The sequence below is a fragment of the Lactuca sativa genome, chromosome 5 (genome assembly GCF_002870075.4).
Source record: "Lactuca sativa cultivar Salinas chromosome 5, Lsat_Salinas_v11, whole genome shotgun sequence".
Lineage (NCBI taxonomy): Eukaryota > Viridiplantae > Streptophyta > Magnoliopsida > Asterales > Asteraceae > Lactuca > Lactuca sativa.
In genome coordinates, this window is record NC_056627.2 from 247,053,449 (window position 1) to 247,077,045 (window position 23,597).

Consider the following 23,597-nt stretch of genomic DNA (forward strand, 5'->3'; position numbering starts at 1 on the left):
AGTATTAATGTGTCTTTAATTTGTAAAACTTGTAATGAAAGACTTGAAATTATTTTGAAAGAAAGTTTGTATAAGTATGAAAATGTTTGTAAAACAACTATAAACGTTTGAAAAACCCGAGAAATCCCTATGATTCCTACTAGTATAAAAGGGAGTCTTCTACCAAGACCTAACTGTTCTGAATGAGCCTTCTACCAAGACCTAACTGTTCTGAATGTAGCCTTCTACCAAGACCTAACTATTCTGAATGTAGCCTTCTACCAAGACCTAATTGTTCTGAATGTAGCCTTCTAACAAGACCCGACTGTGCTACTATTATTATTATTATAAGAAATTGTATACTTTGGTACTAGGATACTCAAATATAATTCACCTCATCGGTTATGTGAATGAGTCACAAGATAAAGGTAATAATATAAATAACCTAAGTATTATCCTTTTGTACTAGGATAACTAATAGTGTTAACTGAAGACATCCGTAGATGTACATTTACCTCTGTTGCTAATAGTTGGGTATAGGAATAGTTAGTCCCTTAAAGTATACATGTAATGGTATCAACCGTTGACATCCGTGGATGTGCTTTTACCTCTGTAGCTAACAGAGATTGTAGGAATGGTTAATACCACAACGTATCGTTTGGTACTAGGATATTAAATCCAATCTATCTCATCGATTATGTGATTGTATCACAAAGTAAAGATAAGAATGAGAATTATATAACAGAATCTATACATATAAAATGTAATAGTAACTCATCATATATTATCTATGTAAAAGTATCCATGTAAGAGTATATGAACATATACCTTTGCTACCCAAAGGTACTGAACTGACTGAAAGGAACTATTATGTCCATATATGTACACAGGATATATAACTAAGTATCTAAACGACCTTCGGACGGATACCCGACACCCACCAGACCACATCCCAACGGGGAAAAGGATATAGAGCGGGTTAGCCTTCATAAGTCCTTTAAACATTACTTATACAACTACACATATATAGGCATGCTTTTAACAGGGCATCTATGTAAATGTACTCATGTAAATGTATCTATGTAAACGTACTCATGTAAATGTATCCATGTAACTATACACATATAAATGTATCTATGTAAACGTACTCATGTAAGCGTGTCTATGTAAATGTATTCATGTAAGCGTATCTATGTAAATGTACTCATGTAATATGTAATGTATTAATATAGACTCATGAATGAACTGACTCTTGTGTGATTCCTTGTACTTGGAATGGTAAGTAGTATCTCCTAACTATACCTATAATAGTTACTAATGGGGTACATGTATAAGTGAAGTATGCCTTTGCTACCCAAAGGTACTGAACTGACTGAGGAACACTTTTATGTCTCTATATGTATACAGGATATATAACTGATAGTTAAACGACCTTCGGACGGATACCCGATACCCTACCAGACCGCATCCCAACGGGGAAAAGGAAATAAAGCGGGTTAGCCTTCCTAAGTCCTTTAAATATTATTTATATAACTATACATATACAGGCATGCAATTGATAATATAAAATCATAAAAGAAGTTTTGTAAAACCTTTATAAAAGATTACTATCTAGGAAAAGATCGACTTGATGTCAGTCTATAAAACAGGTGGAAAGTATTTGTTTGATAAAACAGTTTAAGTATAAAGAAACCTTTGTTTGAAACATAATTGTAAAAGAGTTTTAAATGAAACATACCGTGTATAATGAACAGTTTAATAAAGAGTTTTAAACATATAAAGCGTTTATAAAAATCATTTGAAGAAATCCATTTGGTAAAACGGCTAACGTATAGTAAATCCTTTTTGCATGTTAGTTATTAATCACATGTGATTGATATAATAACTAGCATGTTTCAAATTGTATTCCCCCTATAAAGCATTTAAAAACATGTAGAAACATTTAAAAGGTTAATTCAAGGGGTATGAACTCACCTGCAGTGAGCGGATCGGAAGGAAGTGTCGGATAAGTGCTTGGTGTCAAGTGAAGACTTAGACACACACAATGATCCTAATTACATATGAAGACATATGTATATAAACAATTAGTGATTATAACACTATTTAAACTTGTAAAAACATCCTATTGCGAGGAAAACACTTTGGTCAAGTGCTAGGAGGCTATCGGGTTGCAACAAAGGAGTGCAAAGCCTCATACGGGAGTTTATGGTCCAAAGACCATGTTTGTTGGAGTTTACGGCCCAGGGGAGTAAACTTCTGGCCGTAAACTCTCATTTGGTCACCAAAAGGGCCTTAAAACTCTAAGGGCTTAAGTGGTTAAGTGTTCCAAGGCTTAAACAAGAGGATAGGTGAGTTTAAGGTCCAAGAATGACCTTAACTTGAGTTTGTGGCCCAAGTACCACTTCCCCATGAGTTTATGGCCGTAAACTCATGGTAGGAAGTACCATTTGATGTTTTGAGGTTCCTAGCTCATTGGTGATTGGTTCTATGTTAAGTTCTATCCATGTGGAAGCATTAGGGGCACAATATCACCCCTTTATAGAGTTTACGGCCTAAGGACCAATCCTTATGAGTTTACGGCCGTAAACTCTATGGGAACATGGTTTCTTGGATGCTTAAGGTCCTTAACACTTCAAGGATATGATCTAAGCTGGGTTCTAGGCATAAGGAAGGAGTTAGGGTGCAATTTGCCCCATTTATTGGGGTTTACGGCCCAAGAACATGTCTTGGCTGTAAACTCCTTTGTTCTTGTGTTTCCTTATGATTTCTAGGCTATAAACATGTTAAACCTAGTGTACAACGAGTTAGAACAAGAGTACTTACGATCTAGAAGCTTGAATGGTCGTTTCTTGCCAAGAACACGAGTGTGTGTTCTTGGTGAAACTTGAAGATCTACAAAATGGAATGATTTCACGGATGAAATCATGTAAGATTACTAGTTCATGCAATATATCAACTAGTTAAGACAATAAGCTTACGAGTTTTGAAGATCGGGGTCGAAGATCGGGATGATACTTGAGAGGATTTGGGCCAAATGGAAGGAAGAAATGAACAAATGGCCACCATTTCACCATATAGGCAAGAGTTTACGGCCCACATGGAGTTTACGGCCGTAAACTCCTATGTATTGGTTGTGAACTCCTTGCAAGGGTGTTTAAGGTCATTTCCTTGAGCTATAACTTCAGCCGATAAACCCTGAGACTTATTCCTTAAGTGGACAAGACTCAGAACGCTCAAATAAACTCCTAATTGTGCTAAAAGATAACAGCAATGAGTTTGACTTTCAAAGAAGTGTTAGGCTGAATTGGATGGAAAATTTCGGGTTGTCACGCAATTTAGAGTGATTTTTCGAAAATAGAAACTTTGTGACTATTTTGCAAACTATCAGGGAGTATTCTATAAATATTCAACACCAAAGTTTGCATCAAGAAAATATACAAGTAGAGCCTTCATGACAGAAACATTTGCATGTCATAAGCTGCTGTCATAAAACTTCAAAGAACATAAGTAATGTTATATATGTCATCAAACAGAAAATGTGTGTCATAACCGGCAGCTATAAATTTATATAAATTATAACTTGACACTTTTTCTCTTGACTAAAATGACTTATTTTCCAATAAACGAAAAGGAACGAACACGAGCACCTAGTTAACGAGCACAATCAACGATATGGAACGAGAACGATATTTCTATTCGATAAGTACGAGTTTCATTATTTATCTAACAAATAATGAATCTCTAACGATTGCTCAAAAGGTTGTTAATATTCTAGTCAGACAAATCTCAAAAGTACCTAAATATAAAAATATTAGTGTACGTCTAAGTCCTGTAAGGAGTTATAGCTAGAGTCTCCTGGAGGGAGAGCGGGAATTTGTGTATAGATCTATACGGGGTTAACACCCCGCATCTTCGCTGTTCGCTACAGCTAGACAGACCAGTCTAGGGTGACAAATATCTTTTCCAAACCGAGGGCGCCTGAGAAACGCCAAAACATGCACTCCATCATGATTAGTATGGTTATAACGACTCACTAGAATATGTTATATTAACTAGAAATTTATGTAAGGAAAACCTCATAAATAAAATTTGGCACGTTGGGTTGACTGTCCTATACGTGATAGGTGGTGGTCCGCATTTGTTGCATTGACTGTCCTTTCTTTTCACCGTATAAAATGTCCACAATTGCCATGATTCTTTCTCCTAACGAGCATAGAGTCGAAATACTGCTATTTTACAAAGTAAAAAGCGTAGGACTCTATGGAAAATGATTTTCTACGATTTCGATAACGATAAACTAGAACATACGAATATTTCATAGTAGGAAATATAGGATTTTCTGGAGAAAACGATTTTCTACGATTTCGATAACGATAAACCCGAACTTACGAATATTTTATAGCAGAAAATATAGGATTTTCTAGAGAAAATGATTTTCTACGATTTCGATAACGATAAACCAGAACTTACGATTATTTTGTAGCAGAAAATATAGGATTTTCTGGGGAAAACGATTCTTTTACGATTTCGATAACGATAAACTAGAACGCACACACTCAATTTTACTCGATAAGAGGAACATGATTTTCAACCATATTTCCTTTTTGAAAATAAGGGATTTTTCTTTAGACGGTTGATTGTTACTATTCAAAAGAACTATTCCCGGACACAGCTCGCTTTTACAAATCACACTACTTTTCAAAATCACTCCTTATAAGGATGAAAAAAAGTAATGACATGCACACATATATCCATGATTTTCAAGGCAAGACTTCAAAAGATTTCATAGAAAATATCTGATTTTCTGAAAGTAAAACGAGAACGATTCTGAACTACTGTAAACGATTTTATACAAAAATGCTTATGAACTCACCAACTTTTAGTTGAAGCTTTTCAAAACGACTTGTATTCTCAGGGATCTAGTAAGCAGGAAACAAGGGACACTGGTGCAAGATCATTTAGCCGTAGTTTGGATTCTTTTCTAATTATGTATCTTTTGTGTAACTCGAAGAACAAATACAATATGTAAACAATTTAAGGTTGTTATCTCAATGTATGATGTTTGGATTGATCTGTTTCATTTATATTCAATTATTATGATACTGTACAATGAAGTCACCCGCCTCCGGACGTTTCGGTCGTCTGGTCCGGGGGTGTGACAGATTGGTATCAGAGCATTGTTTATAGTGAACTGGTATATCTAGCCATACGAGATATACAACTATAAATACAATGGGACTAAAACAAACTCTGCCTAAAAGTATACTTTAAAAAGATAAGTATTTTATACACAATTACTAACCCAGTATCATAACGAGAAGAAACCAAAAGTAATTAAAGGTTGAACACTACAGTCAAACCTGGGCAGTTATGTAATCATATATGCGATCAATATAGCCTGATCAACTGTATTTATCTGAGATATGACCAACATGTGCTTGGGAGTGATGGTGGTGTTGCAACAAACCTAAAACCTAACAACTATGCACACAAGAGATTACTAGAATTCGAACATTATGTTTAAAATACTATAGGAGTATTTTAGGATACTATAAACCCATCACACATAAACCATCCATGTATATCTCGAGCCGCGACTCTTCCACAAACGACATAATTGACATTCCTCACTCATACTTCTACTACCCTATCACGATGATTTGCGGGTGACGTAAGGAGAGACCAAAAGAAGCCCAAGAGGAAAATCTAGAAATGGATCCTAAGGGATACACAGAGATGAATTGTGAAATGGAGAATTACGATTATGAACCCAACAAGGATAAAAGCGCCAAGGAAACCCTTGACGAGCTTTACCCAACTGAGAGTAGACCCGAGACCCTTTCATCTTTCCCCTCCCAGATACATAACCACCCCATATAGGTACTCCTGGGATAAACATACCAAGAACAAAATGATACCCACGCAAAAACCAGTTGAGCAATTAACTCCTACCCGGTTTAGGGTGCATCTCCACAAAAGACAATCCGATCCATAATCGCTGTGCACCAAACTCCGGTAGCTAACACCCTCACGAATCAGATGTCTGTTTGGGTCACGAGTAACCCGAATTGACTCCCAGTTTCCAACCCTCCATCATGGAGTAATGGAGACCATATGCAAAACCCGTTGTGCAACAGCGTAAGTCCGATCCCCCACAAGTAACAAGAACGCCATTACAAATGACTTACAAAACCCACCAGTAGGACCAGAGAACTATGTAGACCATGCACACTACTTAAAAGAGGAGATGGTCATTTAAAGACCACCGCTCATAGAAATCGAGGCTAGGACGGCCTTAACAGTGTAAGGAACACAAAAGGGCACCCTTAATATAAGTGGAATGGCCAAGCACTTTGTGCGCCAAGAGAGGATCACCACACTACTCGCTTTAGGTTCATAATGCCTTTAGTCGCAACCAGTAATAGTAAACCAAGAGGAGTACATCCTCTAAGAATCCATACAACCAGACCCGTTAACCATATTGCTAGCTATGTGCTATGACGGCGGGCTTTACATCAGACGATACATGTTCCCACCCTCCACCATAACTGCATCATGGGGATGTAGGTTGAACCGATTAACACCAGTACGGTAGGATTATATGAGTAAACTCACTTGGAACTAACTATGATTACTCACAAGCTCACTTTCGTGCGCAACAGAGTTATGTCTTCTCATGAAGCTAACCAGTATCCCGAACATGCACCAGTCCTACGAATAGACTCCGCCACTTTCCAAGCCATTGTAACAGCGGCTGTGGTAGCCGTCATGGCATACTTCAATGCCAACACATAAACGAAGTTGGAAACAGCGTCGGTAACTTCGACCATAACAATAACGAAGGAGACCAACGAAGAACAGCTCACCCATGCACTCAAAAACCTAAACCTAAGAACAAGAAACGAAAGTTCGGGAACGAAAAAGGAGGTAGTTCGACTCAAAGTTTTACTGAACGACAACAAGTAGGACCAGTCCCTACCCCTACCAGCCCTACTCCTTCCCCATCGAGATAACCATACCTTGGGAACAATCCACCCTGCAACAAGTGCAAATACCTTCATTGGGGAGTCTGCCAGACATTTCATTGCAAAAGGTGCAACAAGATGGGGCGCACCTCCCGCTACTGTAGGGCCCCGGCCCCATGCATCGCCCCAACCCTCAACGCAGAAGTAAGCCCAGTTTGCCACAAGTGCGGTGCAACAGGACATCTCAAGAGAGATTGTCCAATAGAGACGACTAACAAAAGAGTCAATGACTAGACAGGAGTTGACGACAAGAAACCCTACCGAGATTTCTGGTACGTTTCGAACGATCAACTTTATGTAACGAATTTTCACAGAATGGTCTTGAAAATAAAAACATAATCAAAAACTATTTCCCCATTCGAGTGAATCCGTAAATTACGGAGAAGCTAGAAAATCCTTACTAATGGACCATGAATGGTTCCATATGAACGTTGGTATTGTATATGGTTAGGATTCCATAAAATAAGAACGTGCGACACCGCATCTTTTTCCTAGCCCTAGTCTGATGTTGATTAGGACAGAACCCCAAGTTAATTACCTTTTAAAATCCTAAGTATGTGCGGTCGAGTCACATCCATCTATAGTGGAAAAACTTGGCAGAAGTCAGATTACGAATACCGTTGACTTATAACAAGAACCCTCGTGTCTCCAAGAACACCTAACAAGCCGAAACAATATAGACCCAATGGTAACAATGAAAACGAAACTAGCAACGATTAGAACACGAACACTAGAACACCTAACAAGTAGAAATGAGATAGACCCAAGGGTAACAACGAAAACGAAACTGGTAACGATAAGAACACGAACACTAGAACTCCTAACAAGCATAAACGAGATAGACCCAATGGTAACAACGAAAACGAAACTAGCAACGATAAGAACACGAACACTAGAACACCTAACAAGTAGAAACGAGATAGACCCAATGGTAACAACGAAAATGAAATTGGCAACGATAAGAACACGAACACTAGAACTCCTAACAAGCAGAAACGAGATAGACCCAATGGTAACAACGAAAACAAAACTAGTAATGATAGGAGCTTGAACATAAAACACCTTGTCATTCCTAACAACCAATACTCCTCAAATAGATGTAGCAACAAGGAGTCTGATGTCATCACTTGACACGGATAGGCTTGATTCTCACCTTACAAACCTCGAGCTCTGCAAATAGTCTTTTGCCTTGTTCAATCGAATAACAAAACTTGTTCAGTCGCTAACGACGAAATCCCTATCAACCAGACGCCTAAGTTCTAGCTTAAGAAATACCACGCCCTTCCTTAGCCCCAACAAAGATTAAAAATCAAGGAGCAAAGGGCATAAAAAGGGATCCAAAAAGCTTCCAACATTCCTATAGAGATTCCCAAAATCTCTTAGAAAACCTCAACCATGTGCTAAGCAGAGGTAGAATCACCTCGACTCCTAGAATGACCTCAATGACCTAACACCCGACACCACTTAGCACAGTCACAAGGACGAATAGTGTCGGATCATAAGATCGGCATATTATGTAAAGGAAACATTAGACGCAGTCCCTAAACGCAGGGGCACCTGTCTAACTCATAAGGGGAGAAAAACAAAATCGCCATAGGCATCACCGGCTACGATTAAGCCAAACAAAACCCATCCTCAAGGATCGATACTCCCTACCCCGAATCGGAGACATGATTACTCAACAGCAAGGAACTGGCCAAGGCCGACCTACCATTAGTTGGAAAGACCCTAAGGAAAAAACTCCCAAGATAATCTAAGACTCATAAGGTCAACTACATCACGCAAACTCAACCTTGGTGACCATAGTACCAACTCTTAAGACCTAGAAAACTCTACTTCTAGGACACTAGGATCCCGATTCCTAAAAGACCATTCAAAAGGTCTCGCCAAGAAAGGGCCCGGTAACTCATAGTCTCCGATTAACCAAAGACCCAGGTTAGGATATTTCTCCTTCCATGTGTTCAACACTCACAAGTGTCAGACCACCGAAACTCTAGAAAATTTCACCTGTCGAGGTCAAGGTAAACATGAAACCACACCCCGAAGAGAAGCATGTGTAGTGTACATTGACAAAGTTGGATGCCCACTTGCTTCTAATCTAGTATTCATATGACAACAACTACCACTCTAGCATAGGAGTTTCATCCCTCGAGGCCCTGTGTGTCCAAAGGTGCATATCATCCTCTATTAGGTTGAGATGGGAGATACCCAGCTGACAAGATGACAAACGCCCAATAGCACACTCACTAGACCCGAGATTATTCGACAAACCACGAAAAGGATGGTTCAAACCCAAACACGACCCCGACTATAGTAACACCAATGAAAGACCTATGTTGATAACATCTTAAAACCTTGAAGTCCCAAGTAGGGAATCGGGGTATTAATTTAAGAACTCCCCTTGGGGGTAAGTAACTCGAATCAAAAGGGAAAAGTGAGCTAAACTCTCAATGCACCAGACCCTTCGAGATCCTCGCACAGATCGGCTGGTGGCCTACCAACTCCAATTGCCCTCCGAGTTTAGTAACGCACACCCTGCCGTCCATGTATCAAACCTACAAAGTGTCTATCGGACAACCATCCCAGTCCCACCAGACAAGACTAAGGCGAACTAGAACATGCTAATCATTGATCCGCCTATAGAGACAATGAAAGGTAAAGTTAAGAACACTAAACAAAGCCACATCCGGATGGTGAAGGTTCAAGGGAATGCTAGGCGTGAGCCGGTAATCACCTGGGAACATAAAGACCAAATAACTCGAAAGTACCCTCACCTATTTTCACATTCATAACCCTACCCTTCGAAAGAATTTCAGGACGAAATTCCCTCTAACGGGGGGATGATGTCACAACTAGCACTTTTGGCTAGGAAATTCCGTCCTCAGGTAAGTAAAGTCTATTGTGAGATTGTGCTAACACTCCTAAGTGTTCGATATGAGTTCCTAAGGAGCCATATAGTGTTAGAATGCAAATCTCTCCAAGAATAGTGAATCTCTCCATGTATGTGAAATCTCTCCCAAATCTCTCTAAGAATAGTGAATCTCTCCCAAATCTCTCTAAGTATGCGAAATCTCTCCAAGAATAGTGAATCTCTCCCAAATCTCTCCAAGTATGTGAAATCTCTCCCAAATCTCTCCAAGTATTTGTAATCTCTCCCAAATCTCTCCATGTATCTCAAATCTCTCTCAAATCTCCCTAAATACCTTCCTTAGTCGAAAACAGCTCAAAACCGGAAGAGGAAACCCCAAAAGGACCCTCTTGGTCCGGAACCCTCTTGGTCCGGAACCCTCTTAGTCCGGAACCCTCTTAGTCCGAACACACTTCTAAGGAATCAGGAGGAACCACTTCGGAAGCCTCTTATCCGGACCACCCATTCCGAAATCTCGCAGCTCCGGAAGCCTCTTTCCTCGCCTCGCTTCGCTTCGGAAGTTGTAGTCGGCTTCGCACCTAGGTCCGGACTGTTGGGTTGCACGCGACTTCGGATCCGAGAAGGCCACTCCGGATCTCGCCTGTGGACTCCGGAATCAGGAGAAGAGCTTCAGAACTCACCCAACAGCTTCGGAAATGACCCAAATGACTCCGGAAATTAAGAGCTGACTCCGGAACCCTTCCTAACCATTTCAGACCCTCGCAAGAACCAACCCCTACTCCGGATTTTCATTATTTTCGGACTTTTTCACCATTTTAAGGCATTTTGATGCCGGAAATTACACCAAACTTGTATTTTTCCTATCATAAACCCCTTAGACCCCTATATTATGCTAAAATTAATTATTTTAAGCATATTCTTCATAAAAACAAATGGTTGAGATTTAGGAAAACCTTATCCTAAATCAAGAAAAGGACAAAAGGATTGGCTTTGTGATTTGATGAAATTCCTTATTTCCCATGCAAATCACAGTACTCCATGCTTTACCCACCAAATATCCATGCATGGACCACCAAATACACATGTACCAAAGATTCCTCCCTTTTCCTTATACTCCAAAGAAGAGATAGTGAGGGAGTTTAGACTCCACTTTCTCTCTCACTTTTCCCCATTTTCTCTCAAAAACTCATCTTCAACCCAGAATAGAGGATCTTGCTGAAAGGAAATTTCTCAACTTCTTCCTGAGAAATTTTAAGGTAAATTCCTCCACTCATCTAATATTTTATTATATTTCATGATGAATCCATATTATTTTATTCATAATAATATGTGATGATCATCCTTAGGAAAGCATCCCTCCTATGGAAGTTCCTCATCTCAGCAAGAGTTCAAGCTTGAGATCTTCACTCTATAACTCCAAACAACTCCTCAACCAACTTAAGGTGAGCTTCATACCCCACCTTTTTCAATGTTTTAATGTTTTTGGGGGAGAGTACAAGTCAAATCTTGACTAGATTCTTAAATGATTGCATATATACATATGTTTGTATGTGTGTGTGAAATATTATTAAATTATTATTTAGTAATATACTCATGAACGAATGATTTGTAAATTTCCTAAAGAATAGAGGATACTTTGAACCAAAGAGCCTCTCAACTATTGAGTGTGTACAACTTAACCCCTTTATCTATATGCTTTCATGTCTAATGATAAAAAGTTATAAAAGGGATCTTACTAAGTGGACAACATTTTTAGTGATTTTTCGAAAATAGAAACTTTGTGACTATTTTGCAAACTATCAAGGAGTATTCTATAAATATTCAACACCAAAGTTTGCATCAAGAAAATATACAAGTAGAGCCTTCATTACAGAAACATTTGCATGTCATAAGCTGCTGTCATAAAACTTCCAAGAACATAAGTAATGTTATATATGTCATAAAACAGAAAATGCATGTCATAACCGGCAGTTATAAATTTATATAAATTATAACTTGACACTTTTTTCTCTTGACTAAAATGACTTATTTTTCAATAAACGAAAAGGAACGAACACGAGCACCTAGTTAACGAGCACAATCAACGATATGGAACGAGAACGATATTTCTATTCGATAAGTACGAGTTTCATTATTTATCTAACAAATAATGAATCTCTAACGATTTCTCAAAAGGTTGTTAATATTCTAGTCAGACAAATCTCAAAAAGACCTAAATATAAAAATATTAGTGTACGTCTAAGTCACCCGCCTCCGGGCGTTTCCGCTGTCTGGTCCAGGGGTGTGACATAGTGTCTAAGTCCATAACTATAATTGGTATGTACTTGACCCGATTTGGTTTGGTCAGTTTTGGGTTGCATGGCATCGGAACAATTGGATAGACAAAATGAGAAAAAGGATACTAGTGATTTATATTAATATATATTATAAGTTCTAATATATTAATATGAAATCGTATTATTTAAGTAGTATTGATCAAGAATTAATTCTAGTGATCAAAAAGGAACTAATTAAATATGGACTCTTATATATACATGGTGGGCAATGTTCATTTAGGTTGGGCTAAGCTTTCATGGATAGTCCACGAAATGTTTAACCCATGGATCCTATGGAAATGAAAGGTCATGGGTATTAGGGTTTACATGAATGTAACCCTAATCCTCCATACTATATAAAGAGGTCCCTAGTTCATGAAATGGGCACTAGAGTGTGTATACACAAAAAGGGCAAACCGATTTCATGAGTATGAACCTAAGTATCCTTATTCTCTAGTTATTCTAATTGTTCTTGGTGTTGTGTGAACCATCTGCAGTGCAACACTTGACGCACTAGGCTTTTAAAGGTTCAAGACTTCAAGCTCCATCAAAAGTTATGTCATTCTACTACATTCTTGTAGTATAGTTGCTTCATATTATGCTAGTTAGGATGAAACCTTGGAATATTGAATATTTGCATGTATAATAGAGAAAACATAGATCCAAGGTTTATAGGGTTGCATGTACACCATAGGAGTGTTATAATGCTCAAAACCTCTTAGTGGTATCAGAGCCTAGGCTTGTTTTCATTTATACTTGATGCAAATTGTTGAAAATCGAAGTTTATATGTTGTCTGGACAGCTGACTCGCCAAGTCCATTAAGGGACTCGACAAGTCCATGCATAAATGCATCCAACTCGTCGAGTTGGTTCTTGCAATCGACGAGTTGGACCCCCTGACAACATATCTTCGAGTTTTAAGGCTGGAATTGGTCTAGAATCATTACCTTAAACTGTTTTGGACTTATAAAACATGTTTTGATGTGGTATTGATTATTGTAAACCAATTTCAAGGTTGTTATCAAAATTTTAGGTTTTATGCATGTTTATGTAATTCTTGAAATTGTTGATCTGATTGTTCATACACTTATGAGTTTTGCTAGATCATAGGAATTATTTGCAAAATTGTTTGTTAGTTAATTCTTGATCTAAATGTATTTTAATGGAGTCCATAATTTTTCCTCAAGTTATGGATTACCAAAAGTCATTTCTTTTAAAGATCCATTAAAATTCATAGGTTACCCAATTGGAGAGACTTTTTGATTTATGAACTCCATAACTTGTCCTCAAGTTATGGATGTTCAAGAGTCTCTTCATGAAAGTTCTTAAAACCTTAATTAATCTCATAAGTTATGAAAATCCAAAATTTTTGAATATTTCAAAACTTGCCCTCGAGTTTTGGACTTTGTAAAGTTTCCCTCATGAATACTTTAATTCCAAGTTAAACCCTTAGAATTTTAGAAGTTAAAATTCAACCCTTATACTCTGTAGTATTATAAGTTTATATATATATATATATATATATATATATATATATATATATATATATATATATATATATATATAAGAACAAAGTCATTCTTACCGTTAGTAGGCCTCATTCACGAAGCCGGTCTATAAGGGGGTATAAGGTTACTGTCTATAAAATGACAGTTTAATGGGTGTCCACTCTCACCCACGGCTTCCTTGACTGGTGGATGGTCATTAGCCGAATGGGTAGGACAAGGAGTAGTGGAGCGCGTGTGGTTAACCGGCACACTAGTTACTAAATAAAGTAACTAAACCTTTTATAAATTCCCAATCTTAGTTACTTTAGGAAAATGTGAATTTGGTGCTAACCCATTAAATTACACTTTGCACTTTGCTTAAGTCGGTAGTGGAGCGCGTGTGGTTAACCGACACACTAGCTTGGATTTAGGTAGGCAAAGGATAACTTAATTTTTATCATAGGATCGGTTAAGCGTGTGTGGCTAACCAACACATCGATTAAGTGATAAATATTAAGGGTACCAAGTAAATTTGCATGATTATTCACACCTTGTTTTGTGATCCTCGGCATCCCAGTCACAAAACTTGAGAGGGCACAATCGAGATTGAAACATGCCATTGAAAAGTTCAATGAATCTCAAAAGATCTAGGAGTTTGAAATCCAATTAAAACCTAATAAATTATTTCGTTTTTCATGGTGGAAATTGGTGAATCATCATTCGCCTACCGTTAAATATTTTATAGCTTGGATTACGACATCCCTCTTCCAAGTTATAAAATATTGTGTTAGGTCCTAGCCTTCATATTTCATAGTGGGTGATATATTAAGGACTTTAAATCAACTAACTTGAATTTCTCCCATTGTAGATGTATGGTTTAGACAACTATGATCTTCCTAAATCTCATAAAAATCATACTTCTCTACCTCCACCTCCTCCTTTTATTCTCCCTGACCCACAAGCTTGAAGAATTGAAAAGTTCAAGGTCACTCATGCCCTACTAGCAATGAAACATATAGAAGGAAGACTTGTGTGCACTCATGTCTTAAGAATGAAGTCACGCATTGAAAGGTTGAGAATGTTGGGTGTCATTGTTCCAAGGAAGTTGGCTATGGACTGGGTTCTTCAGTCACTTCCTGAGTCATATAGTGAGTTTGTTAAAGACTACTATGCTATAGATCACGACATGACCCTAATAGAGCTTTCTTATTTGCTTGTTGTTGCTGAATCAGCAATGATTTGGTGCAATGGTCAAGCAAATATTGGTGGATGGTCTATTTCTCAAACTTCCATGGACATTGACAATGGTAACATTGGAGGTCCAGAAAAAATTTCTCTTCCTAATGGGAAGGGATCGGCCTTGGTCAACCCGGTTGACCAAAAGGTAAAGAGAAATGTTAAGTTTGTATGTCTTTAATGTCGAGAGAAGGGACATTGGAAGCGAAGCTGCCCTAACTACCTAAAGGATCTGAGAGAAGGAAGAATCAAAATGTTTGACTCTACTTCAGGTAAGTCCACTATCTAACTCTGTTAAGTTCCTAATTGATGATTCTTAATACAAAATGTGACGTGGTTACATTTTGATGTTTGGCAGGATCAAGCAAAAGGGAAGAAAACTTAAACGAAGAGTATGCTGAATCTAATCGCGAAGATGGATTTCAATCGCATGGTTCAAAGATCGGATTCTTGAGCTACTACGTAGGAGTTATGATAGATTGCTAGAAAATATGTAATAGCATAGTTTTCATTTAAAGTTGCATGATAAGGAAAAAGTTTTTTCTGCATTTATAAATAAATAAAATTTTGTCTTACTTTATTTTATATCTCCTTGCAATGGCATTTATGGAAAATTGATGTTTGTATGTTTCTAGCAATAATGGAAATATGAATTTGATTCTTTCATTTGTGGTAGTGTCTAAATTTACCAAATAAGGAAAGATTCTCATCACCCAAGTTTCAATTGGACAGAAACTTGGAACCGTGCAAGTCGTATGATGAATGAGAATTTTTGGAAAATTAAGACTAATTCCTTGTTCACATGTATATATGAGTCAAGTGAAGGAAAAAGGGATTGGGTACACTTGGTTGTGCACTGGTCAGGTCCACCATAAAAGATCGATAAGACTATTCGTCATGATTTACTAAAGTTTAGTAAATATGGTTATACTTATAGGTTTAAGTATAATTCTCAAACATTGGAAAAGTTTCGATGTATGGCAGAACGGATGAGAAGAATCAAACAAGGCAGAAAGATAAAAGTTTCACAAATCTGAAAAGATGGGAGAGTACTTTAGTATCATTTTTGTGATCATCTAAATGATTAAGAAACCATATCACAATTAGTCCTCTAAGGACATCTTAGTGCATTCTTATGACTAAGAAGTAGGGCTGTGCATGGGTTGGTTTAGGTCGGTTTTGGACCCAAACCCAACCCAACCCATAAATGGTCGGTTTCTAGTTTTCAGAACCTAATAGGATCGGTTTCTGGTCGGTTCGATTTCTCAGGTTCTGAGGTCGGTTTGGTCAGTTTTTCGGTTTATTGAGTTCAACCCATATACTCACGGGTTCTGGATTTAAACCCATGGGTTTTGGGTTTTAACCCATTTTCTATAAACGAAACAGCAAGCTAAATACTTAAAAAAAAAACACCAAATTGAAGTTAAATACTTCAAAAAACGTGAGTCTTATAACAAATAGTCTATTACAAGTTACAACCAAAGCCCGAAATAGTATTTTACAACCAAAGCACAATCAAGTATGGGTGGTTTCGCGGGTTGGATGGGTCAGTTTCTTGGGGCAGTTTGTCGGTTTTAATTATTGGTCGGTCTCTCGGGTTGGATGGGTCGGTTTCTGGGTAAAAACCGAAACCGAATCCGATTTTTTGGTTTTTAAAAATATCAAGCCCTAACCATCGGTTTTGCTTCGGTTTCAGTTTTTTCGGTTCCGGTTTCATCGGTTTTAATCGGTTTCTCGGTTTTTTGGTTTGGGTTTTCTCACCCCTACTAAGAAGAGGAATCTTGAATTGTTGAACTGGTTAAATCAAGAAGATGAGTTATACATCATTCCAAACAATTCTTAGAGTCATACTCCAATATTGTAACTTGAGTGACATATCATAAAGAATTTTTATAACACTTGTCAAATGTAAGAGTAAAATGTGTTCTACCATTGAACATTTGAAATTAGTGAGTTGTGATGTTTTGGATAAAACAAGGACCAACTAAGGCCAATTGTGTGAAGTGTTTGTCTTGATAAAGAATCCACACTATCTCTTGAATATTTGGCAAGAGAGTCTTATATGTCAAGAGGACAGTGGGAGTCTTAAAGATCCTGAAAGAATTTCAAGATCTAATCAAGAATAAAACATGTAGTTTATCACTAGCACACGAATTGAGGTTTATAACCTATCGTGTCGACATATTCCTATTTCTATGCCCATTCCAGTTAAATTTGGCTTTGCATATGAGCTCTAAGAGTTCTCAATTGGTTGCATAACAACTTGGAAGCATTGGCAGGCCCTTGTGGTGCCAGGTGGCAAGAAGTTAAGATTGCACAAGTTTAGTCCATAAGAGTTTGGGTTTGTCACTAACCTTGTCTTGTAATTATGGTTTTGATAAATTCACATGGATAGGAACACATACACCATAAAATCTAAGTGTCATAAGGTTTGTCTCCGATACATGAAAATGATGGTGAGAAAACGCTTTCACTAAGTGATTTTAAGTAGATAGCAATTGTGATATTTGCATTCTCAAAGTCGTTAGTGGAGCGTGTGTGGTTAACCGGCACACTAACATGGACTTGTGAGAAATGGAAAAGATCTACACAATTGTGAGTATGATTACAGCTTCCCTTTTGATAGTTATAAAATTGTTTAGACACACATATGTGCTATCTTAGGAAAGGTGTATGATTTTGATAAAGTTTTATCAAGACATCTCGTATAAGAAATCTAAACTTTGGTAAGAAAGTCAATAAAGTATTGATTTCTAGAAGTCCAGCTGATTTCTGAGTACATGTAAAAGTTAGTGGGAGCATAACTGTTATGCTAATAATCATCATGCAAGTGGGAGCATAATAATTATAATAAGTGTTGCAAGAAAACAAAAGTTTCAATTGGGAAAAGTTGTTTTGCTATAATTAAGGGAGAGGAAATTATATTTCATTTCAAATCTAAAAGCTTAAATCATGAGATTTTAATCAAAATTAATCAAGTATATATACGAATGTTATGTTGGAATGGTTCAACATAAGGAAATTCTATATATGGGAACATTATTTGTGTTCTAAAATTCAATTACGATTACGGCATCCCTTTTCATAATCTGAATTATGAGAACATGGCAAATAGAAATAGAAATATTATAGCAAAAGACTGGTCTAGTATCATGTTTTTATGTGAGACATCATGAATCGTGTCCCATATGCTTCGGATATAGGATCTATTGCATGTGCTATAATATTCATATGTTCTAAATTCTTCCAAATGCCTATGGCATTAAGAGGGAAAAGGTACTAGAACTGGATATGACTAAAGTGATTAAGCAATTGTCGAGGACAATCTAAGGTTTACCAAAGATTGGTTGCTTAGGGACAGTTGGAAGTATAGTGTAAATTTTTGGAGAGGACCATATTGACATATTCTGAAAAGAGCCAACTCTTGTTCAGAAGTGATAGTCAAAATGGTAATGTGGAAATGTTCCCATAAGTGGAAGTTATTCATTGGATATATGTAAGATTAGGAAACTTAATGCAAGAAGGATGTTCAAATCATTGTACTTTGAATTTGAGACTTCATTTCCATGGAATGATCTCCATTGGATTACTTTGTAATGTCTGTTGACAAGTCTTTGTGACTTTGTGCATAGTCATTACGAGAGGATCAATGCATATAAGCTTAGAATCTAATAGATTTCGGTAAAAGGCAAGAATTTGGAATTCTTACATTTACGATGAGGATTGGGGATTGGGAAATGAGAATCATTGGAATTATGTTCAATAGATCTATTCCACAAAGTAAGGATCATAGACAAACATAGTGTGCATACTTGGTGTGTGGCGTAACTATTGTTTGGACAAACATAGTGTGCATGTTTGGAGCATGGCATGACTATTGTTTCAGATTCAAGTATAAAGTTGATTATTTGAAACATTATACAATGAATAATGCGTAATCAAATGTGGTGTTTAAATAAAAAGTGTTTTATTTACTCTCAAATGACTAAGTTTTGACTTTCAGAATAACTAGGTCATTCTTGTGTTTCACTTCGCATGTTTTGACTTCCAGAATAACTAGGTCATTCTTCCCGAATGACTAAGTTATTCAAACCATCCACAGTCGATAATACGTTGGAAGTAGGTATTAAGGAAAGATTGTCATGAAGTTGTCTTGTGGGTGTCTAAGGTGTTGGACATAGCAAAGAGTTGCTACAACATTCATGAGTGATCATAAGTTCTGAGTATTAGATTAAACCCATGCTCATTTGACTCACTTCATGGATTTTATCACGAGTGATCATGAGACGATAATATCTTATATTCTTCAAACCGAGATATATGAGTTGTTGACTATGAGTTGGTTATACATTGATTGTACGAAAACGCATTGGTAACTCGATGTTATAAAACGTGCCTTTGTGTATGATTCAACAAGTAGAAGAACAAGCATATGAGTCGAAGTTTATCCATTACTTTTACCCTTGAAGGGATAAAAGCGATATATGTGGGCCCCTTGATGATTTAGTGATGACACCCCTAAGTGCTTGGTGAAGCCTGGACTGAGTTGATTTATTCAATTAGTCGGTCGTCATAAATCGAAAATCGGAAAACAACAAATGGATAGAGAGAATGATTATAATCCATGTCTCAGTCCATATGATATCTAGAGTGGAGGAATATATGATCCCTTATCTAATGGACAAGTCATTAACTAGGTCAGAGTTCAACAGCGACTTTAAGAACTACGATTGCTAGTTGGGTTTGGGAGTCATATGCAATAATAGTTTTAGACTTATCCAAATGGGATACTGTTGGATTAGTGTCTAAGTCCATAACTATGATTGGTATGTACTTGACCCAATTTGGAATGGTCTATTTTGGGTTGCATGGCATCGGAACAATTAGATAGACAAAATGAGAAAAAGGATACTAGTGATTTATATTAATATATTATAAGTTCTAATATATTAATATGAAATTGTATTATTTAATTAGTATTGATCAAGAATTAATTCTAGTGATCAAAAAGGAACTAATTAAATATGGATTCTTATATATAAATGGTGGGCTAATCTTTCATGGATAGTCCATGGAGTGTTTAACCCATGGATCCTATAGAAATGAAAGGTCATGGGTATTAGGGTTTACATGAATGTAACCATAATCCTCCACACTATATAAAGAGGTCCCTAGTGCATGAAATGGGAACTAAAGTGTGTATACACAAAGAGGGCAAACCGATTTCATGAGTATAAACCTAAGTATCCTTATTCTCTAGTTATTCTAATTGTTCTTGGAGTTGTGTGAACCATTTGAGGTGCAACACATGAGGCACTAGGCTATTAAAGGTTCAAGACTTCAAGCTCCATCAAAAGGTATGTCATTCTACTATATTCTTGTAGTATAGTTGCTTCATATTATGCTAGTTATGATGAAGCCTTGGAATATTGAATATTTGCATGTACAATAGAGAAAACATAGATCCAAGGTTTATAGGGTTGCATGTACACCATAGGAGTGTTAGAATGCTCAAAACCCATCAAACATAACATAATATAACATAACATGTATAGGTATCTTAGGGAAAACTTACTTGAGCTCGGCCGATTGCACACATCATAAACCTTCATCTTTCTGAAAACTCTTTATTTTAATTTTTAGAAAAGATTATTTTCTTGTAAAAATCTTTCAAAACCTCTATTTAAGTCCAGACACCTCCGAAAGTGTGTATGAATCCCTCAAACCAAGGCTCTGATACCAACTTGTAACATCCCAAAATTCAAGACCAAAAAATTCATTTTTAATTTAAACATTCATAAAACAGATTACTGAAAATGCCATCAATGTTATCTCATATCATGGAAACCATAAGTCAACTATCTCAAAAACATATCACAGGAAAATAATGTCAGAGTACAAATCCCAAGAATCTCATGTGCGGAAAATCATGTGTGTGATGCACTGCTACCGAGCCGGCTCCTTTCCCTTCAAAGAAGAAGAACCTAAAAAAAACAGAAAACTGTAAGCACAAAGCTTAGTGAGTTCCCCTATCATACCACATACCATGTAATCACATAACACCTAGCATATTTGGATGTTGGCCTCCCATTGGGTCTCTTTCAAACGGTAATTGCCTAGCATATCTGGGTGTTGGCCTCCCCTTCGGTCTCTTTCATTCGGTAATTGCCTAGCATATCTGGGTGCTGACCTCCCATTCAGTCTCTTTTAACCGGTAATCGGAGAATATTTCACCCCTACCTCTACCACATAATTGATGGGTTTTGAGCATTCTAACACTTCCTAAGTGTACATGCAACCCTAATAACCTTGAATCTATGTTTTCTCTATATACATGCAAATTTCTTTTTCAAGGTTATTTCCTAACTAGCATGGCATGGGGATTACATAAAACATAAAAACTAGTAGAAATACATACCTTGTTATTTCTTGGATTCCTTCAAGACTTTGTGAGCCTAGCGCCCCAAATGTTGTGCCTCAAATGCTTCACACAACACTACAAACTTGGAATAACTTGAGAGAATTTCACTTAGCCTCAAAAATTGGTTATGCCCTCTTATGAATACCCTAGTATAGATTTTGCATGCTATAGGGTTTCTTTTATAGTGTGTCATAATTATGAGTTATAAATGTAAACCCTAATTGTCATGACTCTTCATTTCTCATGACCCATGGTTTTGTAACTCCCATGGACTATCCATGGAGCACCATATGGTTATAACCAAAACCATAAACCATGGATCATTAATCCACCATAAAAGAATTGATGATTGTCATAATCAACCCTATATATTTAATTAGTCTCACTTTGATCACCAAATTAATACTAGATTAATACTTGATCAATACTAATTAAATAATACTATTATTAATTTATTAGAACTTATAATATATTAATAATCATAAGTGCCTTATTCTCTCATCTAGACTATCCAAGTATTGTAATGCCATGCAACCCAAATGGACAATGTCGGGTCGGGTCAAGTACATACCAAATAAAGTTATGGACTTAGACAATATATCCAACAGTCTCCTACTTGGATAAGTCTAATAACTATGTTTGCAAATATGACTTCAAAATCCGACTAGCAATGTTAGCTCTTTCAAAGTCTCTGGGAACCGAGATGATGATGATACACCATTTAAGATAAGTGATCATATAATCCTCTGTTCTCATGATATCAGCCGGACAAACACATGGAACATGGTCTTACTTATTGTCCAGCATTTGTTTCTTGATCTCTGATTTGTTTCGACATAGAACTAAATTGAACACATCAATTAGGTTCTGACCGGGCCCGGTACATAGGTCAAAACCAAATCATCGAGGGGCCTAGATATTGCTTCTATTTCTAGAAGGAACAGATAAACTTCAACTAATATGCTTGTACTAACCACTTATTGAATTATTCACAAAGGCATGTTTTATAACATCGAGTTACCAATGCATTTTCGTACAATGAATGAATAACCAACTCATAGTCAACAACTCATATCTCTAGGTTTGAAGATTCATATGATATTACCATCTCACGATCACTCAAGATAAATTCCATGAAGTGATGCAAGTGAGCGTGGGTTGGATCCAATACTCAGCCCTTATGAGTACTCATGAATGTTGTAGCAACCATTGCATTGTCCAAAGCACTTGAGACAAATCATACAAGCCAAATTCATGATAGTCTTAAATCAATACTTACTTCCAAAGTTTGACTGACTATGGATGGTTTGAATAATAACATAATTATTCTGGAAGTAAAAACATGCAAAATTGAAACATAATAAACAATCAACACAAGATAGTAACACCTTACTAATAAATAAATAACAACTTTTATTTATCATCAAATGTCAATTACATTTTACAAGTTTTAGGAATCTAATTATTGAAACTAATATCATCCTTCAGCCCAATGCGCCTCGCATGTTGTAAATGCTTAACCCTGCTCAGTCCCTTCGTGAGGGGATCTGTCGGGTTCTCATCTGATGATACCCTCTTTGCCACGAGGAGTCCTTCTTCTACTCTATGTCTGATGAAATGGTATTTCCTGTCAATGTGCCTAGATATCTCGTGATCTCTTCGTTCTTTAGCCAAAGCAACCGCACTTTCACTGTCACAGAAAATTTCCATTGGCTCCTTTATAGCTGGTACAACTCCAAGGTCTCCGATGAAGTTCTATAGCCATATCGCCTCGCTTGCTGCTATGTACTCTAATTCACAAGTTGACTCTGCTACTGTCTCCTACTTGGAACTTTTCCAAGTAATTGCTCCTCCATTTAGGATAAAGACCCAGCCTGACTGAGAGCGGAAATTATCCCTATCAGTCTGAAAGCTAGCATCACTATATCCTTCCACTCTCAAGTCATCACTGCCCCCGAGGGTAAGGACCCAGTCCTTAGTCCTCCGCAGATACTTGAGAATGTTCTTTACCGCTGTCTAGTGTGCCTTGCTAGGGTTCCCTTGATATCTACTGACCATGCTCAAAGCAAAGGCCACAGCAGGGCGAGTACAAGTCATAACATACATGATCGAGCCCACAGCAGAAGCATATGGTATCTGACTCATCTCAGCTATCTCAACCTCTGTACTCGGACTCTGAGTCTTACTTAGCTTGGCATTACTCTGGATTGGTAATTTTCCTTTCTTGGAATCTTGCATACTGAACCTCTTCAGTACCTTGTCCAC